This window comes from Eurosta solidaginis, chromosome 1 (genome assembly GCF_040869045.1).
Source record: "Eurosta solidaginis isolate ZX-2024a chromosome 1, ASM4086904v1, whole genome shotgun sequence".
NCBI lineage: Eukaryota > Metazoa > Arthropoda > Insecta > Diptera > Tephritidae > Eurosta > Eurosta solidaginis.
This window is the reverse complement of record NC_090319.1, coordinates 151,732,805-151,758,870: the sequence shown is the minus strand read 5'-3', so window position 1 is coordinate 151,758,870 and position 26,066 is coordinate 151,732,805. Positions and strand designations below refer to the sequence as shown.

Below are 26,066 nucleotides of genomic sequence, written 5' to 3'. Positions count from 1 at the left end.
CATGTCTGCTACAATGTTTTGTTTTCCAGGCGTGTACGCAAAGTGCAAATTGTACGTTTGTAATTGTAAAGCCCATCTGGCAAGTCGACCTGTGGGTGTTTTGAGACTAAACAACCATTTTAACACATTCACTGCCACGTCGCACATATATGTGTGACACTGTACTATGCGGTTTACGCCACGTCAGACACATATGTCCGACACGACTATTATTCTCTCTCGCCATGTCACACAGCAACGATTGACGATAAATATGATTTTATTGCAATAACAAATTATATGGCTTTCCAAGAAATTTCTGTTATAGTGGCTCCGGCGTAGCTCAAAAAACAATTGGAAACAAATGGTTTTGAAAAAAAAAAAATTTATTCATTTTATTATAGTAAAAAAAATTGTTTACATATTATTTTTATAAAGTAGTTATACCCATGAACCAATTAAACTTGTTTGTGGTGATTCCCAAAACATTCTAAACACATGAATGGCTCTTGGGGACAGTGCGGGTAATACGTGTATACTCTTTTAGCCTTCTTTCTGGCGATCTCCCTTCCTTCCATTTGTTTTATTCTGGAGTAACATAAAGTACATGTTGGACGTACTTTTGTATTACATGCAATTAGTTTTATTTTTAAAATATGAATATTGCCTGATTTTGGCTTCATATGTTTTTCTGGCTTCTGCAAATTTAGAAGTGATGAAGTAATTTTTTCTCTAAACCACCGTGTTTTTGCAGTATTTTTTTCGTAGTTTTTTGTACACTACAAAAGCATTTACTACTGATAATCCAAGCAGATATTCTATACCCAGTTTGCGGTACCACTTTACGCCCTTCCTCAAAGTAGAGCTTGTATGACGACGATGTATTTGGTTGTTTAACCAATGTTTTTGTCGTGCATATATGTCCGCCATGGCTAAAAAAAGTCGGTAGGCGCCACGTCGAACATATGTGTGTGATATACTAATTAGTTAAAAACTGCCTGTTTCTAAGCAGAAAATATTACCAGCACTACCCTAAATTCCAACTTTGATGTCCATGATGACATTTAAAAAAAAAAATGATGTGGCCCCAGCATCTTATTTGCTGAAAGTGCCTTGGCCGTCAATGTGTTGAGGGCTGATGATCAGTGAGCACTGTTATTTCCACTCCCTCTATATAACCCTGAAATTTTTGGACAGCCCAAACAACTGCAAGTGCTTCTTTTTCCGTTGTTGAGTAACTAATGGCAAGTCAACCTGAGGGTGTTTTGAGATTAAACAACCATTTTAAGGGCTGATGATCAGTGAGCACTGTTATTTCCGCTCCCTCTATATAACCCTGAAATTTTTGGATAGCCCAAACAACTGCAAGTGCTTCTCTTTCCGTTGTTGAGTAACTAATTTCCGTCGGAAGTAGTAGACGGCTTGCATATTCAACGGGATGTTCTCTTTCCTTCTTCCCTGGAGGAAAACAGCTCCCAACGCATAGTTACTTGCATCTGTTTTGAGTATGAAAGGTTTGTCTTCGTTCACCTGTTGCAGTACTGGCGGAGAAACCAAACTATTTTTCAACGAATCGAAAGCGTCTTGCTGCTCTCCCGCCCATTGCCATTGTACGTTTTTATACTCAGTTGAGCAGAGCTGACAGAGTATATTAACTTTGATTGGATAACGGTTGGTTGTACAGGTATAAAGGAATCGAGATAGATATAGACTTCCATATATCAAAATCTTCAGTATCGGAAAAAAATTCGATTGAGCCATGTCCGTCCATCCGTCCGCCTTTAACACGATAACTTGAGTAAATTTTGAGGTATCTTGATGAAATTTGGTGTGTAGGTTCCTGGGTACTCATCTCAGAGCGGTATTTAAAATGAACGATATCGGACTATAACCACGCCCACTTTTTCAATATCGAAAATTTCGAAAAATCGAAAAAGTGCGATAATTCATTACCAAATACGGATAAAGCGATGAAACTTGGTAGGTGAGTTGAACTTATGACGCAGAATAGAAAACTAGTTAAAATTTTGGACAACAGGAGTGGTTACGCCCACTTTTAAAAGAAGGTAATTTAGAAGTTTAGCAAGCTGTAATTTGGCAGTGGTTTGAAGATATCATGATGAAATTTGGCAGGAACGTTACTCTTATTACTATATGTATGCTTGATAAAAATTAGCAAATTCGGAGAACGACCACGCCAACTTTTTAAAAAAATTTTTTTTTAAGTCAAATTTTAAAAGAAAAGTTAATATCTTTACAGTATATAAGTAAATTATGTCAACATCCAATTCCAGTAATGAATGCAACAAAATACAAAAAAAAATAAATTTTCAAAATGGGCGTGGCTCCGCCCTTTTTCATTTAATTTGTCTAGGATACTTTTAATGCCATATGTCGAACAAAACATTACCGATCCTTGTGAAATTTGGTAGAGGCTTAGCTTCTAGGACGATAACTGTTTTCTGTGAAAAAGGGCGAAATCGGTTGAAGCCACGCCCAGTTTTTATACACAGTCGACCGTCTGTCCTTCCGCTCGGCCGTTAACACGATAACCTGAGCAAAAATCGATATATCTTTACTAAACTCAGTTCACGTACTTATCAGGACTCACTTTATATTGGTGTAAAAAATGGCCGAAATCCGACTATGACCACGCCCACTTTTTCGATATCGAAAATTACTAAAAATGAAAAAAATTCCGTAATAATATACCAAATAGGGATGAAACATGGTAATTGGATTGGTCTATTGACGCAAAATATAACTTTAGAAAAAAACTTTGTAAAATGGGTGTGACACCTACCATATTAAGTAGAAGAAAATGAAAAAGTTTTGCAGGGCGAAATCAAAAGCACTTGGAATCTTGGAAGGATAACTGTTCGTGGTATTACATATATAAATAAGTTAGCGGTACCCGACAGATGATGTTCTGGGTCACCCTGGGCCACATTTTGTTCGATATCTCGAAAACGCCTTCACATGTACAACTACCACCACTCCCTTTTAAAAGCCTCATTAATACCTTTCTAGAGTCACCCCTGGTCCACGTTTATGGCGATATCTCGAAAAGGCGTCCACTTATAGATTTAAGGCCCACTCCCTTTTAAAATACTCATTAACACTTTTCATTTGATATCCATATTGTACAAACGCATTCTAGAGTCACCCCTAGTCCACGTTTATGTTGATATCCCGAAAAGGCGTCCACGAATAGAACTAAGGCCCATTCCCTTTTAAAATACTCATTAACACCTTTCATTTGATACCCATATTGTACAAACGCATTCTAGAGTCACCCCTGGTCCACGTTTATGGCGATATCCCGAAAAGGCGTCCACCCATAGAACTAAGGCCCATTCCCTTTTAAAATACTTATTAACACCTTTCGTTTGATACCCATATTGTACAAAAGCATTCTAGAGTCAACCCTGGTCCAACTTCCGATATTCCGAAAAGCCGTCAACCTATATAAATAAGGCCCACGCCCTTTTAAAATACTCATTAACACCTTTCATTTGATACCCATATCGTACAAACAAATTCTAGAGTCACCCCTGGCCACCTTTATGGTGATATCTCGAAAAGGCGTCGACCTATAAAACTAAGGCCCACTCCCTTTTAAAATACTTATTAACACCTTTCATTTGATACCCATATCGTACAAACAAATTCTAGAGTCAGTACTGGTCCACCTTTATGGCGATATCTCGAAAAGGCGTCAACCTATAGAACTAAGGCCTACTCCCTTTCAAAATACTTATTAACACCTTTCATTTGATACACATATCGTACAAAAAAATTCTGGAGTCACCCCTGGTCCACCTTTATGGCGATATCTCGAAAAGGCGCCCACCTATAGAAGTAAGGCCCACTCCCTTTTAAAGAACTCATTAACACTTTTCATTTGATATCCACATTGTACAAACGCATTCTAGAGTCACCCCTGGTCCACGTTTATGTTGATATCCCGAAAGGGCGTCCACGAATAGAAGTAAGGCCCATTCCCTTTTAATGATGTTTCAGTGCCCACACTATTCGATTTTTCGAACCAATTTAAAAAATCTAACAATTTGTCCTGGGTGCTGGTATGACTTTCAACGTTGGCTTCAGTAAGTTAAATATAATTTTCAATGTTTGCTTCCTGTGACTTAAATTCAAAAATTGTACCATGGTCATCCTTAAAGTGACATGTTCTTTGAGCCAAGTCCATTACTATTTCGGCTTGTTCAAGAAAGTCAATACCGAGTAATGTGAGATTATTTCTTGCATTGACAAACAAATGAAGCGTATTCTCTTTAAGCGTTTTCCTATCAAAATATCGACAATGGTAGAGTAAACCATCTCCTTACGAGGTATGCCATCTGCTAATCTTATTTGTGCATACACTTTTTGGAATTTTACTTGTTTTTTCTTAGTTGTTCGTACAGTTGCTGACTGGCAACGCTTGTTCGGGCGGCGGTATCGAGGTACGCTTCGCCTTCTAGGCCATTAATATTAATTCTGACTGTAGGTACATTCCTTCCGATTCTGCTTGATTTCACTAAATTAAAATCGAGTTGTCGGGAGGCTATCTATTGGATTAGATTTATTGCATTTTGGGCAATTAGCACGATAGTACCCAGGCGTTGCACACCCGTAGCAACTGTAGGTGGGTTTCTTGACCTTGCATGAACCTTTCTTTTCCGACTCAATTTTCTTAAAGCATGTTTCAGCCGTATGATTTTTCTTTCGGCAGTATGCACAGCGACCAGAAATGTTATCAACCGGATGAACTATCCTTGTAACTTCGTTGCTTTCTTTCAGCATCATTTCAGCTTCCCTTGCCTTCTCTAGCAAATCGTGAAATGTTTTCACCGAATGACGAAATATTTTTTTCCTAATTTTTAATAGTAATTGCGAGAAGATCATATGGATCATGGTTTTTTCTGAGAGTCTTTCGGACAATGGCGAGAAAATTTGTCCTTTTCTGCATATAAAATCATGAGTTTGCTCAAGAGCTTTTTGCTTGTCGCTATTTATTTCAGCGGATATTCGCCAGTCCGGTTTTGGTGGAGAAAACGCACTGCGCATAAGATCAATGGCACCATTGAAGGATGCTACTTCGCTTTTCACTCCTTGCCACCAGGAGGAAGCATAGTCTTCTAGCAGTAAGGGTAAACTTAATAACGCCATTTCATCCGAAACGTTTTCTGCTTGTTTGTAGACCAGAATAGTTGCTATAAAATCTTCAATTTTTAACATTTCTACCGCCATTAAAACGAGCGCTGCATTTGCTAAACGTTGTTCTGGTTTCCTGAGATACATGAGGGTTACTTAGCAACAACCTAAATTGACCGTCCGACAAAGTAATATTGGCTAGACCTGAATTAGCATTGGTGCTTGGGCTAGCGTTTAGTCTTTGCGACTGTACACCAACTGTACTAGTGCTTGCGTTTGATGGAACAGCATTTGCCGTGGTGTTTGCACTTTGCCTTGCACATTCCATTGAAATGACCTTTGAATTGGTATTAGAGGTCGTAGCGTTATTTTGTTTTTGAGCGTCCGTGTTAGGCTTATCTGCTTCCGGGTTTAATCTGGGACTTTTCCTTATCATGCACGCAGATATTCAGGGAGTTTAGCAACAAATTTAAAACTCAGATGAATTTGTTAGCAAAGAGGTTTATCGAATGATAAGTAGGACCTTTTAGAAGAACATCAACAATGTATGGCAGCAAGCCAAATTTGGTTGCATGTAAAAAAATCAGCGAATCAACTACCGCCAACAACAAAAGCAACGCAGAAAAATTCAATAAAGGAATATAATTTTAGTCTTCCTAAATTGTTAGTTTCGCAAATATTGACCAACAACCGTTTTATATGGTAGCCAAAAACAACCCACGCATAAACTGATTATATAAAAAATGTGTGGTTCTATAGCATTTTCAGGTCAAATGAAACTTTTTTCAAGTCAAATGAAACTTTTTTCATTTTAAATGAACCTTTTTTCATTTTAAATGAAACTTTTTCCATTTTAAATGAAACTTTTTTCATTTCAAATGAAACTTTTTTCAAGTCAAATGAAACCATACTACTAAGGTAATTGTCAATATATTTATATCGTACTTTATAACGCTAAGTATTTATCAAATTTTTCTTTAAGACAAATATTTCTAATTAGCCACATTAAAGGCAACATTTTTGCTTAAATTTTCTTTGTGAATTTAAGCTGCAGTTAAGGTCGGCTTAGTTTAGCCTTGCCTTTTGACCGTTTCAATTTTTAATAGATAAAGTAGCAGGGTTATACGCTAGGCAACTTATATACTACAGTTTAACCACCCACTTAAAATAAGCACCTATATTTTTTATTTGTATCTACTCCTCTTATATATAAAGTATATTCTTCTACATATACTTCGTTAATAACGTAGGAATAAAGCAACGTAGAGAACAAATAGAAGGAATCAAAGAGCATGATGTGAGCGTACTTCCTATTCACTGTCTGACACCAACTAACACATCGGTTGAATCCTCTGTATTATGCTTTTCTCTTTGACCAACGTCTTACCAAACAACATAGAGCGATAACAAGGTATTGAGAGAAACATTACTTTTACCAACTATATAGTAGAGCATGTGGACTGTGGAGAGATCTTTTTTAAATATGCTGAAAAAAATAACGGTAAAAAGTGATCTTTTCTACTCTATGGCGTAGTTGCATTGCACTTTAGTCGTTTGGGTCTTTGAAAACATATATACATATTTGTTTTTATTCCATTATTTTTCATTGTATATTGTATTTAAATGTAATACTTAGAATATATATATTAGAATGGGTCGATTTATTAACCGATATCGCACCATCGATTTTTCGATAGGATTTGGGGTCAGGAAAAAAGTTTTACTACGCATACCCAAACAAATAATTTTCGAGCCTGCGAAATTTCATTTTTTTTTTACTTTTTTTGGCGCGATATCGGTTAATAAATCGACCCATTCTAATATATATATTCTAAGTATTACATTTAAATACAATATACAATGAAAAATAATGGAATAAAAACAAATATATATGTTTTCAAAGGCCCAAACGAGTAAAGTGCAATGTAACTACGCCATAGAGTAGAAAAGATCACTTTTTACCGTTATGTTTTTCAGCATAGTTAAAACAGATCTCTCCACAGTCCACATGCTCTACTATATAGTTGGTAAGAGTAATGTTTCTCTCAATACCTTGTTATCGTTCTATGTTGTTTGGTAAGACGTTGATCAAAGAGAAAAGCATAATACAGAGGATTCAACCGATGTGTTAGTTGGTGTCAGACAGTGAATAGGAATTACGCTCACATCATGCTCTTTGGTCCCTTCTAATTGTTCTCTACGTTGCTTTATTCCTACGTTATTAACGAAGTATATGTAGAAGAATGTACTTTATATATAAGAGGAATAGATACAAATAAAAAATATAGGTGCTTATTTTAAGTGGGTGGTTAAACTGTAGTATATAAGTTGCCTAGCGTATAACCCTGCTACTTTATCTATTAAAAATTGAAACGATCACAAGGCAAGGCTAAACTAAGCCGACCTTAACTGCAGCTTAAATTCACAAAGAAAATTTAAGCAAAAATTTTTCCTTCAATGTGGCTAATTAGAAATAGTTGTCTTAAAGAAAAATTTGATAAATACTTAGCGTTATAAAGTACGATATAAATATATTGACAATTACCTTAGTAGTGGTTTCATTTGACTTGAAAAAAGTTTCATTTGAAATGAAAAAAGTTTCATTTAAAATGAAAAAAGTTTCATTTAAAATGAAAAAAGTTTCATTTAAAATGAGAAAAGGTTCATTTGAAATTAAAAAAGTTTCATTTGACTTGAAAAAAGTTTCATTTGACCTGAAAATGCTATATTATATGGCAATAATTTCAGCACAACACAAAATTTTCCAGCATTCAAACGTAATATTCTCTCGCGCATGTCTGGTATCAACCATGTACACATAAAATATTGCACCAACAACAACAACAATTGAAGATGAATTCGAGTAGGTACACACAGTTAGCGGTGCCAATAATTGCAGTACAACAACAACACAAAATTTCTAAATGCAGAGTATTTAATATTATTTGCCGGAATATTATTTGATGCCGTTTTTCTTTTTTCCAGTTGTATTCCGCAATAGCGCCAAAATTCGAGCGTTTTTCTTTTTGTTTATATATAAATCACTAGCCGCACGAGCCAAACAACTTTTGTCTACAGGCGTCTTAATAAATTATTTTTTGTCTTTTATTTTAAATTTATTTCCTTTTTAGTTTTATTTGATTTTACGTTGGGCGCCAGTTGTAGGAAGCTGGTTAGGCTTCACCAATTAGGGTTTAAGATATGTTGTTGCGTTTGCACGACCAGCCAACAAGAGCCAAAAATTGTCTACAGGCGGCAAAATCACACAAAGCGCAGGGGGGAAAATTAGAAGGCGAGTTGATTTAAAAAGTAGTCTGCTCTGCTTGAGCGATAGAAACCGAATGAATTTTATTCTTCTTGCTTTGCTTAGCTTAAGGCACATTTTAAAAGTATCATTGAGAATGAAGAGAATCAAATAACAATGACCGTTAACTCTACATTGTACTAAAACAGTGGGGGCTAAGCATATTAAGCCGTACCTAATTAACAATAAATAATAGTCAAGTCACACAAAAGGTAGATATAAAAGTCAGCTCGTTACAATATTAGATATTTTAAGACGGCAAACATTAACACGGAAATATGCGTTCACACTTGATGATCAAAATGCACACTCACATACCACAAACCAGTGCGCAATAAAGCAGTACCAACCTAACGATTTGAATAACATTTTTTACTCCAAAACTCACGGACACTTTGCAAAATCAAATTACAACCCGAAAATAGAAATGTTATCATTAAAACAACATTTAATATTGACGATTAAGTCAAGTATTTAATATAAGGACAGTTTATTACTCGTATAATTAAAGATTAAAAAAGTTACCACTTAAAATGTTATGAAAAATGCCACGGTTGTGACATTTGTAGGGTATTATGAACAATAACTTCATAAAACTGATGATAAGTCCTTAAAATCCAACATTAAACTTTAAAATAAATATAATTTTAACTCAATTACATAATTTAATTCATAGAAAATGCTTTAATATATTTCAAATTTCGAAAAGACACAAAACTGTAAGCTCGCGGAGAATCACCCATATACTAGTGCAACACATCACTTCCTTCTCTTTTTTTCGTCATTATAGAAACAACAACATCAAAGAAAATCGTTCATCTATATTGCAAAAGCGAAGTTTAAATCCCTACCATCTTTTTCATCTCATCATCATCTCAATAGAGATCATCTCCAAGGAAGTATATCAAATCTACGTAAGTCTTCATTTTATGTTAACTCACGCACTTGCGGCGAACCCTTTCTTCACCTGGCGTTTACATGTACTAATATCCTTGCGCAATAGTCATCGAAATATATACGTGCAATCGCGAAAGAACGCCTTACCGCATCATTAAATTAACTAAATTAATTCATGAATCTGTGATTCAAACCTTTCAATATATTTGTCTAAATTTACCATCAATTTTCATACATCAATTTCTATTGTTGGCTTGAAGTGTTATATATATATATAAATAAATTATAGTAGAATGGGTTTCACGTATTCCATCACTACCTTTAACAGAAATAGTGATAGAAACTAGATCAAACAACTACTGGCTATATTATTTTGAAAAAATGGGGGTGGGTCATACACCCCTTGGGAACAGTCGATATAACTTAAAGTATATAGACTTTCAACAGTGATATTTAGTCGGTAGGTTATATTAATATAGGTAGGAAAAGTTTGCAAATTCTTCCTTCCCCCGCTATCTTTTCTGAAACAGTGTCTTTAATTTGCAATTACTCTTCGTGTATCTGTCTCTGATCAATAAAATTTGTTACTTGAAACATATAGGTAGAGTTCTGGGGAATTTGGGAGAAGTCAATTTCTTCCCCTACGTCTTCCCCTCTTTAAAGGTTTATTTAAAACCGGGAAAACTCTACCTAGACCAATGATATTTGGTGATATGAAAGTGAAGTCGAAGAAATTTTGTCAAAGCGAACATATACAACACATGGGCTGTACAAATAGAGGTCAAAGCAATTTTCAAAAAGTGGCCAGTGGCCCGCCCCCATCCTCCCCCTCAAAGCCACTGGAACCTTTTTATAAATTGCTGTAGCTTTGAATGTATTTCCCTCAGATCGATAATATTTGATGTATGGGTTATATTCATCGTGGTCTACCAATTTATGGTATCTGGGCCACTTAGATTGAGGCCAAACCACGTGTGGAAAAGTGAGCAGTGTCACTTTCGGAATAATTTTAGGAATATTTCGGGACTATTTTTTCAATATATTTTTGGTACAATTTCGGCAGAGTCTCGGGAATGTTGTTGTCATAGTTTCAGATTGTTTTCTGGATCGATTCAGGACTACTTCAAGATGATAACGATCATTTATAGACTACCTCTGGATGATTATGGTATTGCTTTCGAGATAATTTGGGCTGTTTTGGGACAAAACTTCCGGCTTCAATAAAAACATATCCAGCCGGCTCTTCTTAAATAGTTCTTTTTTTAGTCAATTAGTTCAGCCGTGCTGGTATGATTGAGTCACGAAGGCAACAAGACAAGAACGGCTAAACGAATTTGGATGAAATTTGGCATGCAGATTGCCATTATTAAGGAAGGAACTTTGTAGTTTTTTTAATCCTGATGAACAGATTATGATGAAATCTGACACAGAGCTAACCAACAGTGTGACAGGATCTGGAACAGTATCTTTAAATTTCTATTTGTCCCAGACCAATAATATTTTGTATCTGCTACACATAGATAAATTGGAAATTTTAAAAAGGTGAGCAGTATCGTCCCCTTCTATTTTTATAAACTTCTAGGTGGATTTTACCTTTTATGGTGATATTTTATTTATGGGCCATATAAGCCTAGATCAAATATTTTAGAAGAAAAAAACAGTGATATACACCCTGAACCACTTTTTATGATTGCTTAAACCTGCTATATTTAGCGTATGGCCACATTGATCTTGGTCTAGATATTTTGGAGAAGTGAACAGCTGCATTCTCTCTCCCCCAAGACCTAAGTCTCCATGACTTTGGCTCATTCAGACATCCCAACAACCCAAGTTTCGCATTTATAATACTCGTATATGATGCATGGTTCATGTTTATATAGATTTTAGACTAAAGGATTGTGTGTTCTGGTTACTTAAAATATAGTTTAGGCTTTGTTCGAGCCGGTTTACTCATGTACACGTGACGAGCCGGATAGTGCTCGATTTTAGCCACTGCCGCAGCTTTGAACGCCTTCTTTCTTCCATTTGTACGATCGTGCCGATTTGTGGCGCTGTAAACAACCCAATCAACATATGTAGATCCAAAGTGAAGAAGTTGTTGAGTTTTTATTGAACAATTTAAAATATTGCCTTTTACAGTTTAGTATTCAATTTATATATAAAAATGGTCTACACAATTTAAGGTAAAAAATATAAGTAGTTTTGCTTTCGTGATGGCAGCTACGAGTGAAAATTTATGCAACTGCATATTAAGGTTGTAATGACAGATGCCATGGTGTTGCCACAGTATATGGTGAGAGTGGTGAATTCAAATATGTATAATTTTTACATGTAAATGGCGCGGCAATATCCCGGCGGCCTTTATCCCAGATTATCTCATTTTGATGATTGCTGACTGCAGGTATTATTATTTTCATTTTGGGTGTTGTCCACGATTAAAAGCGACATAGCTTTGAAACCGCTCTTCGCATGATGCCCTTGCTCGTATTTATTGTTGCTGCTCTAGCCACACCATCCTTTCCTGTTGATAAACTGACGATACGACCCATGCTCCATTTAAGTGGTGGAGCGTTGTCATCCTTTATTAGCACCAGTGTTCCTACTGGGATGTCTTCACTTTTCGTCTGCCATTTCATTCGTTGCTGAAGCTGTGATATATATTCTGTCTAACACCTTCTCCAAAAGGACGGCCTTGACTGTTCGATGCACCTGTAGCGGATTAGCATGGATACAGTTCTGGGATTTTCGTCTCCAACGTAGGATGTTAAGGTCGGCCTAGCAAAAAATGAGCGCGAGTGAGAAGGGATAGGTCGTTAGGATCACATGACATGGTGTACATTGGACGGGAGTTTAGGATTGATTCAATATGTACCAAAAATGTATTAAACTCTTCATAAGTTAAATGAGCGTTCCCTACGACGCGCAGGATATGGTGCTTGCAAGATTTCACGCCAGCCTCCCACAAACCTCCGAAATGTGACGCCGCAAGTGGTATGAATTTAAACCACTTTGTTCTATTTCATAGGCACGCGTGCCAAATTTTTCTCTTCTGCTTTCACAGCTATAGTACGAAAACTGCGCTGCTTTCACACACACATTACCGCTTTGTATGAAGCAGTGTTGCCAATGTTTACTGTCTCGCTGTGATCGCGGAAGGGCTCTTCTAGCAGACAAGTCGTGGCGAGTTGCATTAAAAATGTTTAATATGAACTGGGAGGTAGATTTTTTAATTGTTGATAATAAAAAGGAGGAGCAAAATGCATGGTGTGCCGTAAGGAAATTGCGCGTGCAACTAAATTTTTTCTCAAACGCCATTATAATACATGCCATGCTAATGAATTTAATGAGCTCGGTAGTAAGGAGAGGGACAATTTTGTTCTAAGGCTTAAGAGCAAGTTGAACCTAATTGGCCCCAATTATGAAAGCAACAGGAGTACGGAAATTCAGGCAGCATCGTATATGGTCGCTATAACTTTAGCAAAAAAAATTCCGTCCATATTCAGACGGAATATTTTTTAAAGACTTCTGTAATGATATTTTTCAATTATTTGGCAAATAAGGAGAAAAGTTTGCAAAATTATTTGACAAGATTTCACTTTCGAAGCAAAGAATGATTCGCAGAACGAAAAAAGTAAGTAGGTATATTTATTCCAGTGTTATGAAGAAATTGCAGGATAGGTTATATTTTTCTATATGTTTGGACGAAACTACCGACATTTCAAGTACAAGCCAACTTGCAATTTATGTGAAGACAGTACATAAAAATGTTTAAATTCATGAGGATTTTCTATGTCTTGTTTCAAGGCACAGCCACGTGAATGGTAAAACCTTATGGGAAGCAGTAAATACCCAAGTATTCGATAACGTGGACAAAAATAACCTGAGTGCAGTATGCACTGACGGTGCTAAGGTTATGAAAAGGAGGGATAAAAGGTTTGTTGGGTTTTTACGAAAAAATAATGTTAATGTTCCTGCGTTCCATTGCGTAATACATCAACACGCTTTATTTTCGAAACATCTTGATATGATGAATGCAATGGACTTTGCAATAAAAGTAATTAATAGAATAAAGGGAGGACACAATGCATTGACGAACTGAAAATTTAAAAAAATTTTAGCAGAGGTTGAAGCAGATTACGGAGGTCTGCTTTTGTTTACTAACGTTCGCTGGCTAAGTCGCGGGCGAAGTTTGCAACAACTTTTCCATTTACGCGAAGAAGTTATTCAATTTTTGCAACAAAGCCTAGCAGAAAACTGCGCAGAAATGATTTCACACTTGAAAAACTACGAATTCATATATGACTTAGCTTTTCATAGTGATATATCACTCATGCTGAATGAATTTAATCTCATTTTACAAGGTAAAAACAGACATATTTTTGATCTGGTTTCTGCTACAAATCAATTGGGTCTTAAGCTCAGACTGTTAAAAAATTAAATTCTTAACAAAAGTTTTACATTTTTACCAAGGACATCAAAAGTATTTGCGGAACTTCCAATTCAAAATAAATTAACAGAATTTGTAGAAATTATTGACACCTTGACTAAAAAATTTTCTGAAAAATTTGTTGATTTCCATATTATCAAAATGCAATACACCCAAAAAAAGTTATAATCAAGGCGATGCCATCTAGGCATCAATGTGCAATTTTTGTTTATCTTTTTTCGCCATCAATGATCTTATGTTATTGACATTTTCGAAATATTAGTTTGATACTTGTATTTGTCAAGTTAATAGACTACATACAAATGTAATGCGTTTTATAATCAATCTAGTATTAAATGTTATCATAATGAAACTAAGAAATTTATGCAGGTATCATTTTGATACATTTTAAGGGCGGAACAAATATTTTCCATGGGCAAATCAATAGTCAAGATACAAAATTGATACTTTCAATTATACTTTTTATAATATTTATCGTTGCATTGATACCACGAAAATGATACCGTTTATAGTTTCATTTTTGCACATCGTGTATTAAATTAATAGTGATACTTTTTTTTTTAGTGTAGATCTTCAAGACAATCCATTAACATGCAATATTGAAAATTACAGTCAAGGAATTCAACAAGAACTGAAAATTATGCAAGCCGATCCATCACTGCCCTTTGGCACAGGACTAAAGTTTTGGGAAAAAGTAAGTGATGTGTCTTATTCAAAAATAAGGTCTGAAATACTAAAACTATATTAAATTTTTGGTGCCACGTTTAATTGCGAAGTCCTTTTTTCCTTTTTTAAAAATAATAAAGTCTAAATATAGACATAATTTAATGGAATACCACTTAGAAGATATCTTAAGAACTAATAGATACGAAAATGATTTAAATATTGAAGAACCTACAATGAATTTAAAAATATTTAAATAATAATTAATTTTTTTTCCTTAATTGCAAAAAATTAATTTAACGAATTTATTACCTAAAAACAAACAAAAAAATATTGAGGAAAAATTCACATTTAATTTTTTTAAACCCTAAAAGTGAATTTTTATAGTTTTTATATTTGAAGCTGTCGTATTTTAACTCCAAAAGGCCCCTTAAACTTCGGTAAATATTTATTTCTTTATTGTTAACTTGTTGTTTTTTTGTTAATTCTCAAAGCTAAAAATAACAAAAAAAAATTTTTCGGTAACGTCAATTTGGTTTTTCATACATAGAGTAAGTTCGGGTAATAAGGAATACATACTTCTTTTTCACCAATAACTTCACTTTCACTTTTTTGCACCCGCCATTTTCAAGACTTTTTACAATGGGCGCATTCCAAACCGCAACTGTGGGACTGTTGAGTTCTGCAAACAGTTGAGCTATACATCAAATTGGTGAGCGCAAAATTTTTCCGCTACATTCACTCAACGGGTTTATCGATTGCACGTTGACAGTTGGCTCAACGTATCGTTTCCCCAGAACACACAACTGATGTTCCAAATTCCACTCAACTGTTTGCAACATATAAAGCTCCTTTTGTAATCAATTCAAAATTAAAAGATTAGGTAAATATCAATTAATTAATTATATGATTGAGTTGGGCCAAATATTTGCTTAGCTATTTAATATGAATTTGGAGCTTTTAGGCCGATTTAATTAAATAAAACAAGTTTATTTCCGACGCGTCATCCTTCTACGCGTTCTGTTCTCCACATCCAGTATTGTTGCGTTGTCGAAATCAGCTGTGCGTTTCTTTTCCGTAAGGTGTTGGGCCAGTTCTGTGTTGCTTTTTTTGTTTTTTGCATCTAGTTTATGTTCCTTTATTCTCGTTCCTAGTGATCTTTTTGTTGTGCCGATATAAACTTTGTTACATTTCTCTCCTTCGTTACCATGACATCGAATTTAGTAAACTACCTTATGTAGTTGTTCCTTTTCATTTTGTCCTTTGTTTTTGTATATATGCTTTTTAATGTATGATTTGGTTTGTGTGCATAGCTTGTGTCACTGCTTGGTATGATTTTGTGTACTGTTTTGTTGTCTGTTAGGTGTGGTATGTATGTAACGCTAATGTATGTTTTTTTGGTATTTTCGCTATTTGCTGTGTTCAGGTTCTTGTGTTTGTTTTTGTTTATTGCTATTTTTGCTATTTGTATTAATTATTTGGCGGCCACCGTGGTGTGATGGTAGCGTGCTCCGCCTATCACACCGTACGCCCTGGGTTCAACTCCCGGGCAAAACAACATCAAAATTTTAGAAATAAGGTTTTTCAATTAGAAGAAATTTTTTCTAAGCGGGGTCGCCCCTCGGCAGTGACTGGCAAGCGCTCCAAGTGTATTTCTGCCATGAAAAGCTCTCAGTGAAAACTCATCTGCCTTGCAGATGCCGTTCGGAGTCGGCATAAAACATGTAGGTCCCGTCCGGCCAATTTGTAGGGAAAATCAAGAGGAGCACGACGCAAATTGGAAGAGAAGCTCGGCCTTAGATCTCTTCGGAGGTTATAGCGCCTTACATTTATTTATTTATTTATTAAATTTTCTATTGTATTGACGGGATAACCATTTTTGCGTAATATGTTTATCACTTTCTCTCTGTTGTGATTTACGAACTCCTGTAGCCCGTTTCTGTATCCTTGCGATACGAATTATATCGCAAAAAGCAACCCTGATGCTTTGTTATCGCAAGGTAGTGTTTCTGTATGAGTGGTGAATATGTATTTTCGTTATTTCTTGCGATATTCATATCACTAGCTCCGAAGGTGGTGATAGCATACATTTTCTGTAATTTGAATTTTTTGTGTGCTAAGCTGCTTTTCGTTTTTTCATTCTTGAGTTTGTCAATTTTAGCATTTAAAAAAGCTGCAACACCAAAAATATTTCACGGTGAACGTGCGAATACTTAATAGAGAGCAGAAATTTGTTTTTTGGGCGAGATTGAGCAGAAAAGCGAGGGATTGTCTCTGATGAAGTGTGAATTTGGAGGAAGAAATATTGATCAATTTATTATATACATCTAAGAACTGTCCATACATATATCAGCAATGGAGTTGGATGCCAAGCTTTTAGTTTTGAAGAAAGTATTGCATAAAACTACGCTCATATGACGTGATGAACCAATTTTCGTATACGCCGTTTATTTAGACAGCGAAGTCGATATTAAATGGAAGATTTTACAGAAAAGCTTTTCCGGCACTTACGCGAAATGATTAAGACCTTTTCTTGTTCTGTAAATATGCTGCACTTATACAGCGTGAACAAAAACGTAAAGGATTTTCTAAAAAATATACAAAAGAATTATAGGAAGGGGGACTTTCTGAGGTAAATGTACATAAATATTCTCGGTAAAAACGTCGGAACCCAAAGGTTCAAAATAAGTTCGGCAAGGCGAATGTTTTTTTGGATTGTGTCGTGAATCCAAATGTTTATTGCTGCTTGTTTATGTATACTAACATTTTATGTTTTTATTTGCAGACAAATGAAATAAAAGATGACCTAGAATTTTTGGATCTTACTAACCAAACTCCAAAAGTGACTTCAAGGGCGACTCCACAACCAAAGACAAACTCTACCGTACTCGACCCAGCTACATCTCAATCGAACCCACCTGGTTATAATACTTTCAGCGGTGCTTTTGCCGAAAAAAAACATATGGAAGACCAAGACGAAAGGCAAGAGAATTTAATAATGGGCAACAAAAATTAACTTGCGAAATTTTAAATACGCTTAAAGCCATACACGAAACCCTCAAGTCAATAGAAATGTCGTTAAAACCACAGTCTATTAATGATTAAATTACCATTATACACATTCTCAAAAGCCATTACAACTTAAAAATGTCCAGCATCAGCGTTTTTCTATAAACTGGTTGAAAGAATATATCTCTAGCGACAGACAAAAAAAACCGTGGCCGTAGTCAAAAATATAGGACCAAATTTAAACACAAATATATGTAAATTGTATCTATTTTACGTTGTTTTGTCAATTTCTAAATTTTTTTTCATAATTTTATATCAACAAGCATAGTAATTAATTTGGAACACTCCAAATTCGAGAAACTTTTTAAGTCACCCCAAGCTTTAAAATTGTTTTCTTAGAAATCTTAAAAACTTTCTGAATATGCATTTTTTAAGGCCCATTTCTCTATATAAACTTATTTCTTTTGTTTGGGAGAATATGCTAAACACTTCAGAAAAAAAAAATGTCAAAAATAAGCAGAAATTTTAGGATTAAAGTTGAATTTTTTTATCTAGTATTGATGTAATTCTGGTTTTCTGGAATTTTCTTGAAATTTGAATAAAGTGTTTCAAATTAATTGCAATGCTTTGTACATACACATAAAGTATCTATTTCATACAAAACTACTTATGAAATGAATTTAATGAAGAAATATTGAATATTGAAACAATAGTCGCAAAGTAGTTTATATAGTAGTGCATACATATTAATTATAATTAAATAAATCAGCATTCAAATAGATAACGTTTTCTTTTTTCTCTAACTCATTACACAATATTAATATAAACGTAATAACGCACCTGAAAACACATTACAACTTCCATTATATTTAATAATTATATTTACAAGAAAAAAAATATCATTTATATATATAAATAATTACAGTTAAAAAATTGTTGTTCTTGTTGTTGTAGCGATAAGGTTGCTCCCCGAAGGCTTTGGGAGGTGTTATCGATGTGATGGTCCTTTGCCGGATACAGATCCGGTACCATAGCACAATTAAGGCGCTAGCCCGACCATCTCGGGAACGATTTATGTGGCCACATTAAACCTTCAGGCCATTCCCTCCCTCCCCACCCCAAGTTCCATGAGGAGCTTGGGGCGCCAGAGCCTCGTCTGTTAGTGAAACAGGATTCGCCGCGGATAGGTGACAATTGGGTTTGGAGAAGCTATATATTGCGCTGCCACCTGAAGGGTTGCGCCACACAGCCCCTTGAATCTGGTATTTTAGTCGCCTCTTACGACAGGCATACCTACCGCGGGTATATTCTGATCCCCTAACCCGCTGGGGGTGTTCTGCGCATATATGTAATACTCCTATATTGCTACAAAAGGCTAGGTACATTCCCAAACATCAGAGTGCCGATATATTGATGTTTAAACGTTTCTGTTTTTGTATTCAACATTCGAATGTACCTAAATTTAAATTTTTTCTTGTCACACTTATGCTGCTACAATCGCAAAAATTTTATGGACTGTCTTGTTTTGATTTCGAATTCAAAACACATTGCGAGCATTTTCTATTAGCAATATAGGAGTATTACATTTATGGTTCTGTGAGAACTTTATTGAATGGTCTCATTCTGTCTGCTGTGTATAATTTTATGCAACTTGTTTGCCTTTTTCACCTTGGTCGCTAATTTTGTTCTTGCTAGTCTAAATTGTACAATTATCCGTAGCCAATCAACGGCCAGTATCCTCTTTTCTACAATCCCAGGGAAACGTATTCGCCGGCCTGCAGCTCAACCAAATCCTTTTTACGATCTGGAAGGGAATGAAGAGGGTAGAAGGGTTAATGTGGTTTCCCTAGATGGTCGGGCAAGTACCTTAATGGTGGTATTTTCCGGAATGTACCGAATCAATATTCTGTCCACATCGACAACAGCAAAACTCCCGAAAATCTTCAAGGAGTCTCCTTATCGCTAGAGTGAAAATAGTTTTCGATCCGTGATCTTGAGCGGGAAGCTATTGTTATACTGGTCATTAGCACCGACTGTTGATTCTACCTTAACATTTTACAAATAATATCATTAACCATTTGTAAAGAGGCATATCCCGGTATTATTTACCCATCGGTTAAGAGCCAAAACTGATTCTTCGCCAGGAATCTGGCCACAACGTTTCTCTGCATACTTCAATGTCAGCTTAGAACGAGCCAAGGGGTATCTATGCCAAGTTAAAACCTTGAATGCCAAGTTTTCACAACCCGGTAACGGATGAATATTAGCCATACTAAAGACCATATTACATTGGGTTAACTGCAGACAAGCACTTAATTCTGGCATATGATGTTTGCGCGCAGAAGCATTATGTTCATACCAACGTTTTACAGCATTAAAAACACCTTTCTCGCACCGTACATGCAAATTGTCTCTTTCTATGATAGGTTGCAACTTTTTGGCGTCAAAATCTAAAAATTCACTGCTCTGGGTTACCTGCGAGATAATAAAACAATAAATTTAATGCTCAAATAATCGCACACGTTGATTTACATGCATACAGTTTTGTGTTTCGTAAGCCAGAATTTTTTCATTTAGTGTCTCACACTGAGTCCACTTCTCCAGACTATATGCTGGCTGCAATGTGAAATCGGTTATATTCTCTATTATAAAATCAGCAGTTTGCAACAGCGCCTTTCAATTGTAGTATTAAAGCCGCTTTTAACAGCCGCGTTTTGCCGGTATAGTAAAAGGTGATTAAGCGCTCGAAAGTGTCGCTGTCGATATTGGTGGTTTCTATAAGTGGACAAATCCCGTTGTCCCTTTTGAACAGTTCACCGAAATAAGGGCTTGCCGCCGATAGAATTAGACGATGAGCCGTAATTCTGTAAATACATATATAACAAGCGTAGTTAATATATGTGACATACAAGCTGCAATAGCGTTAATTCAAATGAAAGTTTATTTACAAGGAAGATGGATTTGTTAATTTGAATGTCACATCAACTAAACTCTGGTCGTCAAAAAGTTCATATATTTGAAACAAAAGGTTTTCAATAAAGTACTTGGCTCCATCTGAGGCGTTGTCGTGTGATGTTACATGCTGCCATTGCTATTGCGTCAGGAAGTATAGTTTTTTTGTAATTTTGAATTTTAGAATGTTAGATTACTTACTTGGATACTCCTTGGTGTATGCTTTTAGTTCGGAAGGTTGTCGTTGTTATATTTATGGACGTTATTGAAGTAGTTGCAATATATCCAGGAATTGCCCGATCGAGATAAAAAACTGTATTTTTCCGGTTTTGGGAATTGAATATTCCAATTCCAATAGCTGGCAAGAGGACGCTTATATTGCCTCTTAAATCGCAAGATTAACAAACGTATAAGGGTAATATACTTGCAACATTCAGACGTGCCTAAGCAGCTAACACGTCGCAAAGTAAATACCTGTAGCACAATATTTTTCTTTTATTATTATAGTCAAGTGATGATTGTAAATCACTTATAATACCAGTTTAAGCAAAAGTTCACAATTTATATAATGAATCTTGAACTTCTTCTCTTGCGATTAAAAAGAATTTGTGTTTGTTATTATATCTTTTTCGCTATTGGTGACAGATCCTATGTTCCATTTCGATTGTTCCATCGATATGATAAAAACTCACTACTATTATATCGCTAGGTGAATTGAGTGCGTTACAGAAACACTTTTCATATCGAAAGCGATACGTGCCTTGCGATAGCAAATCGTTCGTTATTATAACGCAAGGTTACAGAAACGGGCTACTGGTCGCTCAAGGTGTAAATTTTCGATATAAAATTGATAATGGTGTTCTTGTTTTGCGTTCATGGGTGGTTGGAATGATATTTAATTAGTCTTGAAGATGCTATGGATTTTGTGTACCAGTTAGTTGTTAATTTGTTATTGGATTTGTATATTTCTATGTCCATGGAATGCCAGTTTGTTGCCCATTTCTTTTTCTATTGTAAATTGTATCTTTGTGTGTTGTCTATTGAATGTTCTTAGAATTTCGTCTACGTCTTTGACCTTAACTACGGCGAATATATCATCTACATATTTGGTTATGTGTTTGATATATATGTCGGAAGATTTTAGCTCAGCGATGCTGTCGTCAATAATTTTGTCAAGGACAATATCTACAATGGTTGGGGATAAAGGATTTCCCATTGGCATTCCGCAAGTTTTCTGATAAAAGGTTTCATTCTAAAGGAAGTAGTTATTCTAACTCAGACAAAATTAAAGTATTGTTAAAAAGTTCATTTTGTTGATGTTTGTAAAAATCTTCAAGCTTGACCACTGCTTCATTATTGTGCTTATGGCAAACTGGATCGGTAGGTTCGTGAAAAGGGAGACGACGTCCAAGGATATGAGTATTTCATCCTCTTCAATATTTAAATTTTTAATTTTTTCTTTTAGGCATACGAAATTTTTAATATTCAGCATTTCAGACACTACGTTTTTTAGAACTTTCCCTACAAATTTGGATAGTTCTGGGAGCCGTAGCTGCTGTGCACATCAGATAGTTTTTTTCTTTCAAGGTTATGTTGTTGTTTTTGTAGAGACAGTGTACAATATTGTCTTCTTTATACATCACCACTGTTTTGTTGCCTTTGTCTGCATTTGTGATAATTATGTTATATTTATGTTGACTAATAAATTTTCAAATCTTCTCGTATATTTGGAGTATGAATTTATCTTTTGCGCTGTTCTGAATTTTGTTCCTAAAGGTATTAACTTTCTTCGCGAATTTGCATCTAGCCATATCTTTCTCCCTATTGTCTGTTATTGTCTGTATATTTTGCTCAATATCAGCAATTAGATGTAGTGAAAAGTTTTCCTGGAAATTGGTAGAGCGAATTTGTTACCTAATGATAGTATCCATTTACACTCCGGGGGAATGGTGATCTTAGTATTATTTGTAATCCAATCCTCATTATATCTCAAATCAAATTTTTCAAAATTTCTCTTAATTGAGTTATGTAGTTTTGTCGTGAGGGTACTTTCTGACTTTATTTTTGTGTTTTCTAAAAATTGTTGTTGTGTTTCTTCAATTGCTTTTCTTCTACTTTTTGGCGAAATTTTTACTCTATTTCTCTTGTAGTGCCTTTTATTAGTTTTATTTGTATGTTCGTTTCTTTTACCTCTAAGCTTAAGACTTTTTCCAAGAATTTCCTTTCTATCTTCTCCATTTCCTTCTTCGTTTTTTCTAATGTGAAGCCTTTTGTAAATTTACCAGCCTTACCGTTTAAGTGTGATGGTGTGATTCCAAAATCTTTGCATTTTAGCAGAAATTTCAGCCTTTGTTGTTGTTTTGCCAATGATTTTTGGTTTTTGTCGTATTGTTTAATAATGTAACAGGTGTCCATGTCATACTTGTACTTGATGTGTCGGAAGAAGTGTTTTATTTTGAAGTCTTTATGTTTTTCGTACTTTGTTGTTGCTGGTTAAGCTCTCCGATCTATTTATTATATGATTGAGTTGGGCCAAATATTTGCTTAGTTATTTAATATGAATTTGGAGCTTTTAGGCCGATTTAATTAAATAAAACAAGTTTATTTTTTTTATTTCCGACGCGCTTGGACACATTTTCGTGTCTTCCTCAGGGAATCTATTTATTAAATACGAAAAACATATATGTTACAAATACAATAATTGGTATTAATGTTCAATATTAAATCACTTACATTGTTTAAACCAGTGGTTTTTGTCACATTTCTTTAAAAATAAAAGTACACATATTAATAACAAACATATAAGAACAATAATTAAAAATCACACCAACATTTACTACATTAAAATACCGTCTATTAACATTAAAAACAATATTGCACTTGTCACCTCCAGACATTTTTTGTTATTGACGTCGCATAGGCACAATTAATATTATCAACGTCCTCTCTAAAGTTAATCGTTGTTGGTAGTTTTTGTTGTATGCGCAGCCCCTCTAGTGTCATCCTTCTACGCGTTCTGCTCTCCACATCCATTATTGTTGCGTTGTCGAAATCAGCTGTGTGTTTCTTTTTCGTAAGGTGTTTGGTCAGTGCTGTGTTGCCTTTGTTGTTTTTTGCATCTAGTTTATGTTCCTTTATTCTCGTTCCTAGTGATCTTTTTGTTGTGCCGATATAAACTTTGTTACATTTCTCTCCTTCGTTACCATGACATCGAATTTCGTAAACTACTTTATGTAGTTGTTCCTTTTCAATTTTGTCCCCTGTTTTTGTATGTATGCTTTTTAATGTATGATTTGGTTTGTGTGCATAGCTTGTGTTACTGCTTGGTATGATTTTGTGTAATGTTTTGTTGTCTGTTAGGTGTGGCAGGTATGTAACGCTAATGTAGGTTTTTTTGGTATTTTCAATTAATTAAAGTGCTTAAAATGGGTAAGTGGCTTTTAATTAATAAAATTGCACCATTACTACTAATTTAATAAATTTAAAAGTCCATTTTTCCTTCCACAATTAAACCATCCCTTTTTTCGATTTAAATGCGTTGGCAACATTGATTTTATTTTTTAGACGCGTGAGCTACTTGTTCTCTTCAGTCTCTCATTGTCCAGCAGGATCGCAATATGTGATTGTGTGTGTTTTGGGCCGTAGCAAAGCAACGTTCATACGTATATAATTGCGCATATGTAACTGGTGATGTTGCATGTACATATATACCAGGCATCGGCAAATTGTAAATGCAGATGGGTTAGTGAGAGCGCGATAATATCACACATCACTTGATGCATCGGTTTGCGTAGTTCATTCGCGGTAGTATTGCAGTTTAGGGGCCCCACCCTAAAGTTGGGCCAAGATCTTCTAGTGAGGTATCAAAAGACGCACACTTACGTCTAGATTAAGAATCCGAAAGCGGAAGTTAACTCTTTTTACCCGTTCAAAAGTTATCGGCGAAAAACAGGGTTGTGTGATACATATTGTTCCCGCATGTTTGCAATTTTTTAAGCGCACACATCACTTTACTTTTTATACCTGGTATATTAACATAATCTAACTTGCACGAATTAACGAAAAAATTATGTTAATTTTCACTAATTAACTTATAAAATATCAACACAAATATTGCAAAAAATTTCTATCCAAATTAAATATATGAAAGTGAACAGTGTTGCCAGCTCAGCAGGTAATAAAACAAGGTTTTGTTGGATATATAAAACATCTATATTTAGCAGAAATTTCTATAATAAAATTATGTTTTTATGGGAAAATGATTGCTAACTTATCATAAATCGAATAATAAGTCGAAAAAATGTGTTATTGACAAAATACTTTAATTTCATTTTTTCAAAAAAGGCCCTTAGCTGATCCAACACCGGCTGCGCAATGCACAGTAATTCTGCGTAGAACACCTTTCTGCTTATAAAAAATAACCCTGGGCTACGCCGTGTGTGTGCTACCGCCACGGTTATACCACACACTTGGCATGGCGTAGCCCAAAACAGGATGTGATTTGTGCGCTTAAAAGATTGTAAATGTGCGGGAACAATATTATAACGAATTTACTGCAAATCCTCTTATTTGAAATCTTCTGCAAAGTTCGAATCACTAAACTGTTGAATAAATAACTCCAATATTGAATAATGGAAAAATGGTCCTTATTAAAGTAATTCACAATAACACTTATACTTTGCAACTAGCTTGCTTAATAACCAAACTGACTTATAGCTTAAATAAAACTGATCTCTCGCCTCCACTGTTGTCGCCCTTTTACACTCTCCGACCTCCTTGTTGCATATTTCTAGGCTTTTCTAATTCCAGAACTTACTAGTTAGTAATGAATTTCTCAGCTACAACTACAGACGTATAATTTTTATAGCTTCTCTCATACCCCATGCGCTTGTATGTGTGAACGACACTTCCACAATCACAATTGCATACCTTTAAGAGCATCTCAGATAAGATATCTGCATGTGTTCGTGCATCTCTTCTCCGCTGCGTGTATGTACATAGGTGTACACAAAATGATTAAATTATTGATGTGCATTCACGTCACTGCTTAGCATCGGCATAGAGATGGCAGTACCCCTTAGTGTTGCTAACATTCGTAACACTGCCCTCCACCTAAGTCTGATCGTCCCGATCAGACAAATATCCCGATCTAAACGCTGCTAGCATCTCCAAATGAACCACCCTTCTACTTCATGGTTTCCCAATTGCTTGTATGCGGTAGATGGTGTCACTGATCTTCTTCACAACTTTCTACGAGCCTTTCCAACTGCATCGAAATTTGGATGGAACACCTTTCCGCCGGTGAGGGTTGTATAACAGTACCAAATCTCCCGACAAGAAACCTTTCGAATTATTGTTCTCATGGTACCTGTGTTTCATCGTACTACTCAATACCCTGGTTCGTTCCTTCACACTCTGTTGTTTGGCCAATGAACTACTTCGTAGAGCTTGCGCTGGACGGATTTTATTTGCATAATCAGTATCGTTCCGACGCTCACAATAGTAGTGTGCCCTGGTTTGAAACCACCCTTGCATTCTTTCTGCGAAATTCTTTCCTTCGTTTTAGTACGTCCGTTAGGGCTTTTCAATGCCAGTGTTCTCTCACAGGTACCTTCGGTTTTGATTTGTTTGGCCCATTCGTTCCATAAACCCTTGCCC

At 35.4% G+C, this 26,066-nt stretch overlaps 1 protein-coding gene and 1 long non-coding RNA gene across 25 annotated transcripts in view; one reads left to right on the top strand and one right to left on the bottom strand.

The window, feature by feature from the left end:
* LOC137236879 (protein eva-1) overlaps positions 1-26,066 on the top strand; it is a 3,007,131-nt gene that overhangs the window by 1,990,314 nt on the left and 990,751 nt on the right. The gene's annotated exons all lie outside the window — the stretch shown is intronic.
* On the bottom strand, positions 18,971-19,596 carry LOC137239089 (uncharacterized). The gene is made up of 3 exons (XR_010949283.1): positions 19,566-19,596; positions 19,323-19,502; positions 18,971-19,260 (listed from the first exon to the last, which is right to left on the bottom strand). It is a non-coding gene; the product is annotated as an uncharacterized lncRNA (long non-coding RNA).